The sequence below is a fragment of the Mobula birostris genome, chromosome 13 (assembly GCF_030028105.1).
Source record: "Mobula birostris isolate sMobBir1 chromosome 13, sMobBir1.hap1, whole genome shotgun sequence".
Taxonomy (NCBI): domain Eukaryota; kingdom Metazoa; phylum Chordata; class Chondrichthyes; order Myliobatiformes; family Myliobatidae; genus Mobula; species Mobula birostris.
The window spans coordinates 17714220-17723158 of NC_092382.1; positions in this window are offsets into that span (position 1 = coordinate 17714220).

Here is an 8939-nt window from a genome sequence, read left to right on the forward strand (position 1 = left end):
TACGTGTCGAACATAGATTGGACCGTCATTTAAAAAAGCTGCCATTTGTTATAAGGAGGAAGTGTCTGCACTGATAGAGACTCGGACCTAGAAAACCGGAGACCAGCATCACTTCAGAAAGCCTAGCGAGGTGAGATTGTGAAACAGTGACAATATCGGCACGAATTTAATTGACAAAAGAGGAAAACACTGCGATCAAAATACGAAAAATGCAAATAAAACAATCAAATGCCTGAACCCTCCATTCCGGAAACACGTTTCAGCCGACGGTCGCATCTGTGCTCAGTAACAGTGCGGATACCACAGCAGAGTAACAGCAAGACGACGGCACCGTACATAAAGTAACCAGCTCCGGCATCTTACCGGGGACACCAACCGCGACAAGTGTGGGATAGTAAGTGGCTGCGATGTAGTAAATCGCCGGATATCCCATATTCCGTCAGAAGCAGCGTTCAGTTGTACGGAACGTTTCAGCTGCTCAGATGGACTGGGCATCGGTTTAGCAGACTTTTATTGAGATGAGAGCAATTCCACTGAGTCAATTAGCGTCAGGGACACTAGTGACAACCAACTGCACAAACACTTACGTTAAACTATTTTTACTCACTGTCCCCCTGTCATGAATTTGATTCTTTAAGGGATATTGCAAACTCTTTACTTCAAAACAAAATATAATGCGAGTTTACAAAGTTATTTTCCATGAGACCTGACTTCAGCTATTTACATAGGGTATTTTTACATCTGTGTTCCTTTTAAGGTAGGCATTTATCTTGAAGTCATTTATTTTGTAACATTTGACAAAGCACATTCGCTTCTGAAATTGAGGGAAGGTGTTTATTCTGGCAGGTGAAATGGAGAAAGCACCTTTATTACAGGGAAACATTCCCTCATTCTTTTCTTTCGGTCGTTCCAGTCATTTCTGCGGTTTGAATGATGGAAATCACAGTGACAGCTGATATGTGTTACAATAAAATACACTGCACTTATACTCCTCGAAACAATTTAAAAGATCCGCAGCGATATTCCAGAGACCTGCGATCAAAAAGGGAGCGTGTCTTCGGGAAGTTAGCGAGGGCTGTGGACAGTTTGAAGAGCAATGTTTTCCAGCGCACACATGGGCCGTCGGCAGGAACCTGATCTCTGCCAGTCAATGACTTGACCCTGCCACACCCGTGACGTGCGATGCAGTCTATTTAACTTTAAAGATATTCTCAAACCTGCCACAATTCTACCACTGTTTCTCTATCCATTCTCTGTTTGAACAAATATAGCAAGTACAATCTCTGAACAATCCGCAGGTTCCCAGGCTGTTCTACTATTTACCATTAAGTTTTCTTTTTTTTTTCTCCTGATTTACTGTCAGGTATATTACCTTTCGAGCGTCACTATAAGAAAGTGCAGAACAGCGGATGTGGTCAAGCTCACCTGTCAATCACCCTTCCTTCTGCTCTTGCAGTGCGCCGCTCCGTGCCCATTGTACCGAATGCGTACCGATGAGCGGCCCTCCCCTTATTGCAGAGAGTCTCATCACTCTGTTTCCATTGTGGAACTCGTACTATTGTGTGGCCCTCGGCGTCTCGAGAAAGTATCACCTCTGCCTTCAAATTCATCCTTCCAAAGTGAATCACTTCAAACGTTCCGGGTTGAACTCCATCTGTAACTTCTCAGCGCTGCCCTGCGTCCTGTCACTGTCCTGTTGTAATCTGTGACAAACTCTATACTCTTCATAATTCCACCAACCTCCCTCCACATCATTGCAAATAAAATAAGCCACCCGCCCACCTCCTCATCCAAATCATTCATAGATACACAGAAAGCCGGGGGTCTCAGAACAGATCCCTGCAGGACTCCACTGGTCACCGACATCCAGAGAGAAAACGCTCCATCCACAACTATCCTCTGCCTTCTGTGAGCGTCAGTTCTGAATCAACCAGCCAGCTTTCCCTGGATACCAAACCTTCTGACGTTATGAATGGTCCTAATAAGGCCCAAATAAGGCCTTATTAAAATCCATTTATAACAGACCAATTATCCCCCAGTTTATTTGCAGAAGACCACATAATAAACACGTTCTCCCATCTGTTTCTCTCTTTCATTGTCTCCGCCTTGTCTTGGGCGAGTGCAAAGATGTGAACTATCATTATCCTCCGGGTACAAACTGGAAGTGGTTGTGCAACTCACTGAGGGGACAACTGCCCCTTCATCCCCATCACCGTCGATTGCCTGAAACATAAATCTAAGAGGATCATCTCATCTCGGTCCACAACATCCCATTGACAACATGTTTTCTGGAACTCAGCTACGAGAGGATATTGACTATCTCCAAGGGGTTTGATTTGGTTAATATGATATCAACCCAAATTATACGGAGAAGTCTGGATTGGATATACTGATGGACCGGCTCTGTCCAGACAAATCGCGAAGGTGTGAAGGGGCTCGGCTGATGTAGTGATATCATAACCTTCTGTCCTATTTCCAAAGCCCGCGGTGTTGTTCGCACCTCAAAACAAGCTTCGCTCTGCCGTTTCTTCCATCACGTATTATGGGGGGCATTATAATGGGCCTCCTTAATAGAGTCAATTAATTGCTGCTTGAATTTGTCCTTTCCAATGCTATCGTACTCGGTCTGTGATAAATCTAGCCAAGCAGGAAAACTAACCCTTTTACTTATTCTCCTGATCGTCAACTTAAAACGTGTAAATGCAGGAGAGGATGCTTCTGTGCTGAGGACTATCATAAGAACAGAGGGTAAGACAGTGACCCATGAGCCGTTTAGTCATTTTAGAAAACATTGTCTTTAAAGTCCAGTTCATCCGTTCAACAATCGCAGTGTTGTGGTCGATTGGGGATATAGAACCTCTGTTTTACCCAAACAGTTTCATTAGATTTTGTGTCACCTGTGCGGTGTAGCGGGGACTATGATCTGATTCTAGAGTCCTTGGCAATCCCCATGGGGTAACGACTCTCTCGGACAAAATCCTGGCTGTAACGCCAGCGGTTTTCATTGTCTAGTTGAGAAAGCATCGATCCACTTGGTGAACGCATCCACTACCTCGAGGATATATTTCAGTCCTCCAGGGGATGGAGGTGAAGATCCAACAAAATAAACCTACAAATTAACACATGGTCCTTCTACTCGGCGGGCCTTAAAACTGCTTCTCCAGCCGATTTACCTGGGTTATTACTGGGCACGAATCAAACAATCTTTACGATAATGTTGTACATCTCCTCGCAACTTCGGCCACCAACACAGATTCTTCAGCTGTTCCATAGTTCTATCTGATCCTGGATGCCCACCAATGTGATGGTGCCAATATATCACCTGGTTTCTTTCCCATTCTGGCACCACAAATTTACCATTATTAATTACAATCCAATTCCGTGCCTGTATCCCTCGATATTTCCCAATCTCCTCAGATTGCTCTCCTCTTTGTACCTTTGCCAACTCCTGATCCTGTTGCTCTGTCATGACTGAGTCTGTACGCACACAGTTTGCTGGTTTCTCTGTTCCCTACCTCTACATCTGGATTCCTGGATTGCCTTTCACCACCCAGCCTGATTCTAGTTTGGCTCACTCACGAGCCTTCCTGCTCCCTTCCGGGAGAATCCGTAACTGAGCCTTCACCTTTTTGTTTAATCCATAAGTGTTTCCACTTCCCTCCTCAAATATTTACTTCAACATTGGAGCTGATGTTACTGGTTTGCCGTCTTTTGAGATATAACCTCTACCTTCCCATAACGGTTAATATTGAATCAAAGCACATGAGTATACAATGAATGAAAGGGGATGGGTCATGCACAGTCATCAGAGTCAACATGGCCTTGCAGCTGTTTAAATGTCGCTTCTGTTTCATCAATCCGTTCATCGATATGCTGACTCCACCGTGAAACACCGTGTTCAACGCGTTCTGACTGGGAAGAGAAAGGCATGAACTGGGAGATCGACAAGGAATTTATAAATGTACTGACGTTCATTTGCCTGCGCGCGTGTGTGTGTGCGTGTGTGTGTGTGTGTGTGTGTGTGTGTGTGTGTGTGTTTGTGTGTGTTTGTGTGTGTGTTTGTGTGTGTGTGTTTGTGTGCATGTGTGTGTGTGTGTGTGTCTGTGTGTGTGTGTATGTTTGTGTGTGTGTGTGTGTGTGTGTGTGTGTGTCTGTGTGTGTGTGTGTGTGTGTGTGTGTGTGTGTGTGTTTGTGTGTGTGTGTGTGTGTATGTGTGTGTGTGTGTGTTTGTGTGCATGTGTGTGTGTGTGTGTGTGTGTCTGTGAGTGTGTGTGTGTGTGTGTGTGTGTGTGTTTGTGTGTGTGTCTGTGTGTGTGTGTATGTTTGTGTGTGTGTGTGTGTGTGTGTGTGTGTGTGTGTGTGTGTGTGTGTGAGTGTGTGTATGTCTGTGTGTATGTGTTTGTGTGTGTGTCTGCTAATAATGGTTTTTAATATGGATTTATAACCATGTAACCATACATATAACCATATAAGCATTACAGCACGGAAACTGGCCATCTCGGCCCTTCTAGTCCATGCCGAACTCTTACTCTCACCTGGTCCCACCTACCTGCACTCAGCCCATAACCCTCCAATCCTTTCCTGTCGATATATCTATCCAATTTAACTTTGAACGACAACGTCGAACCTGCCTCAACCACTTCCGCTGGAAGCTCGTTCCACACAGATACTACTCTCTGAGTAAAGAAGTTCCCCTCGTGTTACCCCGAAACTTTTGCCCTTTAACTCTCAACTCATGTCCTCTTGTTTGAATCTCCCCCATTCTCAATGGAAAAAGCCTATCCACGTCAATTCTATCTATCCCCCTCATAATTTTAAATACCTCTATCAAGTCCGCCCTCAACCTTCTACGTCCCAAAGAATAAAGACCCAACTTGTTCAACCTTTCTCTGTAACTTTGATGATGAAAACCTTTACATTCTGTAACATTAGGTAACATTCTAGAAAACCTTCTCTATACTCTCTCTATTTTGTTGACATCTTGCCTATGATTCGGTGACCAAAACCGTACACAATACTACAAATTTGGCCTCAACAACGCCCTGTACAATTTCATCATTACATCCCAACTCCTGTACTCAATGTTCTGATTAATAAAGGCCAGCATACCAAAAGCTTTCGTCACCCCCCTATCCACATGAGATTCCAACTTCAGGGAACGATGCACCATTATTCCTAGATCTCTCTGTTCTACTGCATTCTTCAATACCCTACCATTTACCATGTATCTCCTTTTTCTCCCTCTGTCCCTCCGACTATACCTCTTGCACATCCTCTGGGTTTTTCCCACCCTCCCCCTATTCTTCTCCCTGGGTCTCCTGTCCCATGATCCTCTCATATCCCTTTTGCCAATCACCTGTCCAGCTCTTGGCTCCATCCCTCCCCCTCCTGTCTTCTCCTATCATTTTGGATCTCCCCTCCCCCTCCCACTTTCAAATCTCTTACTAGCTCTTCCTTCAGTTAGTCCTGACGAAGAGTCTCGGCCCGAAACGTCGACTGTACCTCTTCCTAGAGATGCTCCGTGGCCTGCTGCTTCACCAGCAACTTTGACGTGTGTTGCTTGAATTTCCAGCATCTGCAGAATTCTTCGTATTTACCATGTATTTCCTATTTTGATTAGTCCTACCAAAGTGTAGCACCTCACATCTATCAGCATTAAACTCCGTCTGCCATTTTCAACCCACTCTTCTAACTGACCTAAATCTCCCTGCAAGCATTGAAAACCTATTTCAATATCCGCAACTCCACCTATCTTAGTGTCATCAGTATACTTGCTCATCCAATTTACCACCCCATCATCCAGATCATTAATATATATGACAAATAACATTGGACCCAGAACAGATCCCTGAGGCACATCACTGGTCACCAGCCTACAATCTGACAAACAGTTATCCACCACCACTCTCTGGCGTCTCCCATCCAGCCACACGAAATCCATTTCACTACTTCAATATGAATACCTAACGATTGAACCTTTCTAACCAACATTCCGTGTGGGACCTTGTCAAAGGCCTTTCTGAAGTCCATTTAGACAACATCCACCACTTTACCCTCGTCAACATTCCTAGTAACCTCTTCAAAAAATTCTGTAAGGTTTGTCAAACGTGACCTTCCACGCACAAATCCGTGTTGACTGTTCCTAATCAGATCCTCTCTATCCAGATAATTGTATATACCATCTCTAAGAATACTTTCCATCAATTTACCCACCACTGACGTCAAACTCACAGGCCGATAATCGCTACGTTTACTCTTAGAACCCTTTTTAAACAATGGAACAACATGAGCAATACGCCAATCCTCCGGCACTATCCCCGTTGCTAATGACATTTGAAATATTTTTGTCAGAGCCCCTGCTATTTCCACACTAACTTCCCTAAAGTTCCTAGGGAATATCATATCTTCTTTTAGCTTTTCTAATTTATTTCTTAAGTTTATTTTTAAATTGTTTATATTCCTCGAGCACCTAATTTACTCCATGTTGCCTATATATATTGTAGATGTCTCTCTTTTTGCGAACCCGGTTTCAATATCCCTTGAAAACCATGGCCCTTTCAAACTTTTAACCTTTCCTTTCAACTTAACAGGAGCATAAAGAATCTGCACTCTCAAAATTGCATCTTTAAATGACCTCCATTTCCATATTACATTCTTCCCATAAAACAAATTATCCCTATACACTCCCTCTAAATCTTTTCGTATCTCCTCAAAGTTAGCTTTTCTCCAATCAAAAATCCCAACCCTGGGTCCAGACCTATCCTCCTCCATAATTATATTGAAACAAATAGCATTGTGATTACTGGACCCGAAGTGCTCCCCAACGCAAACATCCGTCACCTGACCTATCTCATTCCCTAACAGGAGATCCAAAATTGCCCCTTCTCTCGTTGGTACCTCTATGTATCGCTGCAAAAAACTATCTTGCACACATTTTACAAACTCCAAACCATCCAGCCCTTTTACGGTATGGGCTTCCCAGTCTATATGTGGAATGTTAAAATCTCCCACAATCACAACCTTGTGCTTACTATAAATATCTGCTATCTCCATACAAACTTACTCCTCCAATTCTCGCTCCCCATTTGGTGGTCCCATAAGTGGTCCCATACACCCCATAAGTGTTACACCACCTTTCCCATTCCTCAATTCCACCCAAATAGCCTCCCTAGGCGAGCCCTCTAATCTATCCTGCCAGAGCTCCGCTGTAGTATTTTCTCTGACAAGCAATGCAACACCTCCCCATCTTGTCCCTCGGATTCTATCACACCTGAAGCAATTAAATCCAGGAATATTTAGTTGCCAATCACACCCCTCCTGTAACCATGTTTCACTAATAGCTACCACATGATACTTCCAGGTATCAATCCACGCTTTAAGCTCGGTCACCTTTCTTATAATGTTCCTAGCATTAAAATAAATGCATTTAAGAAATTTTCCACGTCATACTCTCTGTTTATCACTAACTGTGCAAACAACTTTACTATTTACTTTTTCTTCCTTCTCCCCTACATCTGTTCGTACACTCTGGTTCCCCTGCCCACTCGTATCTAACTTAAATCCACCGGAGCCACTCTAGCAAACCTACCTGCAAGAATATTTGTCCCCCTCCAGTTCAGATGTAGACCGTCCCGCCAGAACAGGTCCCACCTTCCCTGGAAAACTGCCCAATTATCTGTAAATCTGAAGCCCTCCGTCCTGCACCATGTCTTCAGCCACGTGTTGATCTGTGCTATCTTACTATTTATAAACCCGCCTGCACGTGGCACTGGTGGCAATCCTGAGATTGCTATCCTGGACGTCCTGTTCTTTAACTTGTCACCTAACTCCCTAAATTAACCTTTCAGGACCTCCTCACTCTTTCTACCCACGTCGTTGGTCCCTACATGGACCACGACATCCGGCTGCTCACCCTCCCACTTGAGAATACCGAGAACTCGATCGGAGATATCACGGACCTTGGCACCAGGGAGGCGACAGACCATCCGGGATTCTCGATCTCTTCCACAGAACCTCTTATCTGTCCCGCTAACTATCGAATCCCCTATCACTACTGCTCTCCTCTTTTTCCTCCTTCCCTTCTGAGTTGAGGGTCCCATCTCGGTGCCAGAGACGCGACCACTGCAACTTGTCCCTGGTAGGTCGTCCCCGTCAACAGTCTCCAAAATGATATACTTATTATTGGTGGGAACGGTCACAGGGGTGCTGTACTCATTCTGTCTAATCCCCTTCCCTCTCCTGACAGTCACCCAGCTACCTGTCTCCTGACTCTTAGGGGTGACTATCTCCCTGTAGCTCCTCTCTATTTCTGCCTCTGCCTCCGGAATAATCCGAAGTTCATCCAGCTCCAGCTCCAGTTCCCTAACTCGGTTTGTGAGGAGCTGCAGCTGGATGCGCCTTTCGTAGGTGCAGCAATCAGGGACGATTGTGCTCGCCCTGACTTCCCACATCCTGTAAACGGAGCACTCAACTGCCCTAACTGCTGCCTGCATTACCCACTCCTAAGGTAATTACATTTATTAAAGGAACTTACCCGGTCTTACCTCACTTGGAGTGAAGCTCTTCGTCAGTCTCTGCTCGCTGAAGCCTCAGGAACCAAAGCCTACCTACTCTGTCTTTATGGGATGGTGTGGCCCTATTTGTCGGCCCTGCATTTATTTCTGCAGGGCACTGCGAAGGGAATGCCCAGGATACGGGCATTTTTAGGTTCAACCATGAGAAGAATCGGAATGGAATCTATAGATGGCAGAAAGTATTTTGTTAAATTATGCCGGTATTCTCACCAGGGAGAAACGTGTTGATGGTTGTGCTCTTGACCCACAGGACAGTGAATGGTAGCCTTAGCAGCCTATTGTATTCCTACAGCTAATTGAACAAAACAGTGTTTCAGTATCTAAATGTCCCTCAGGTGGATTCAACATCGGCTTTGTCCGTCACTT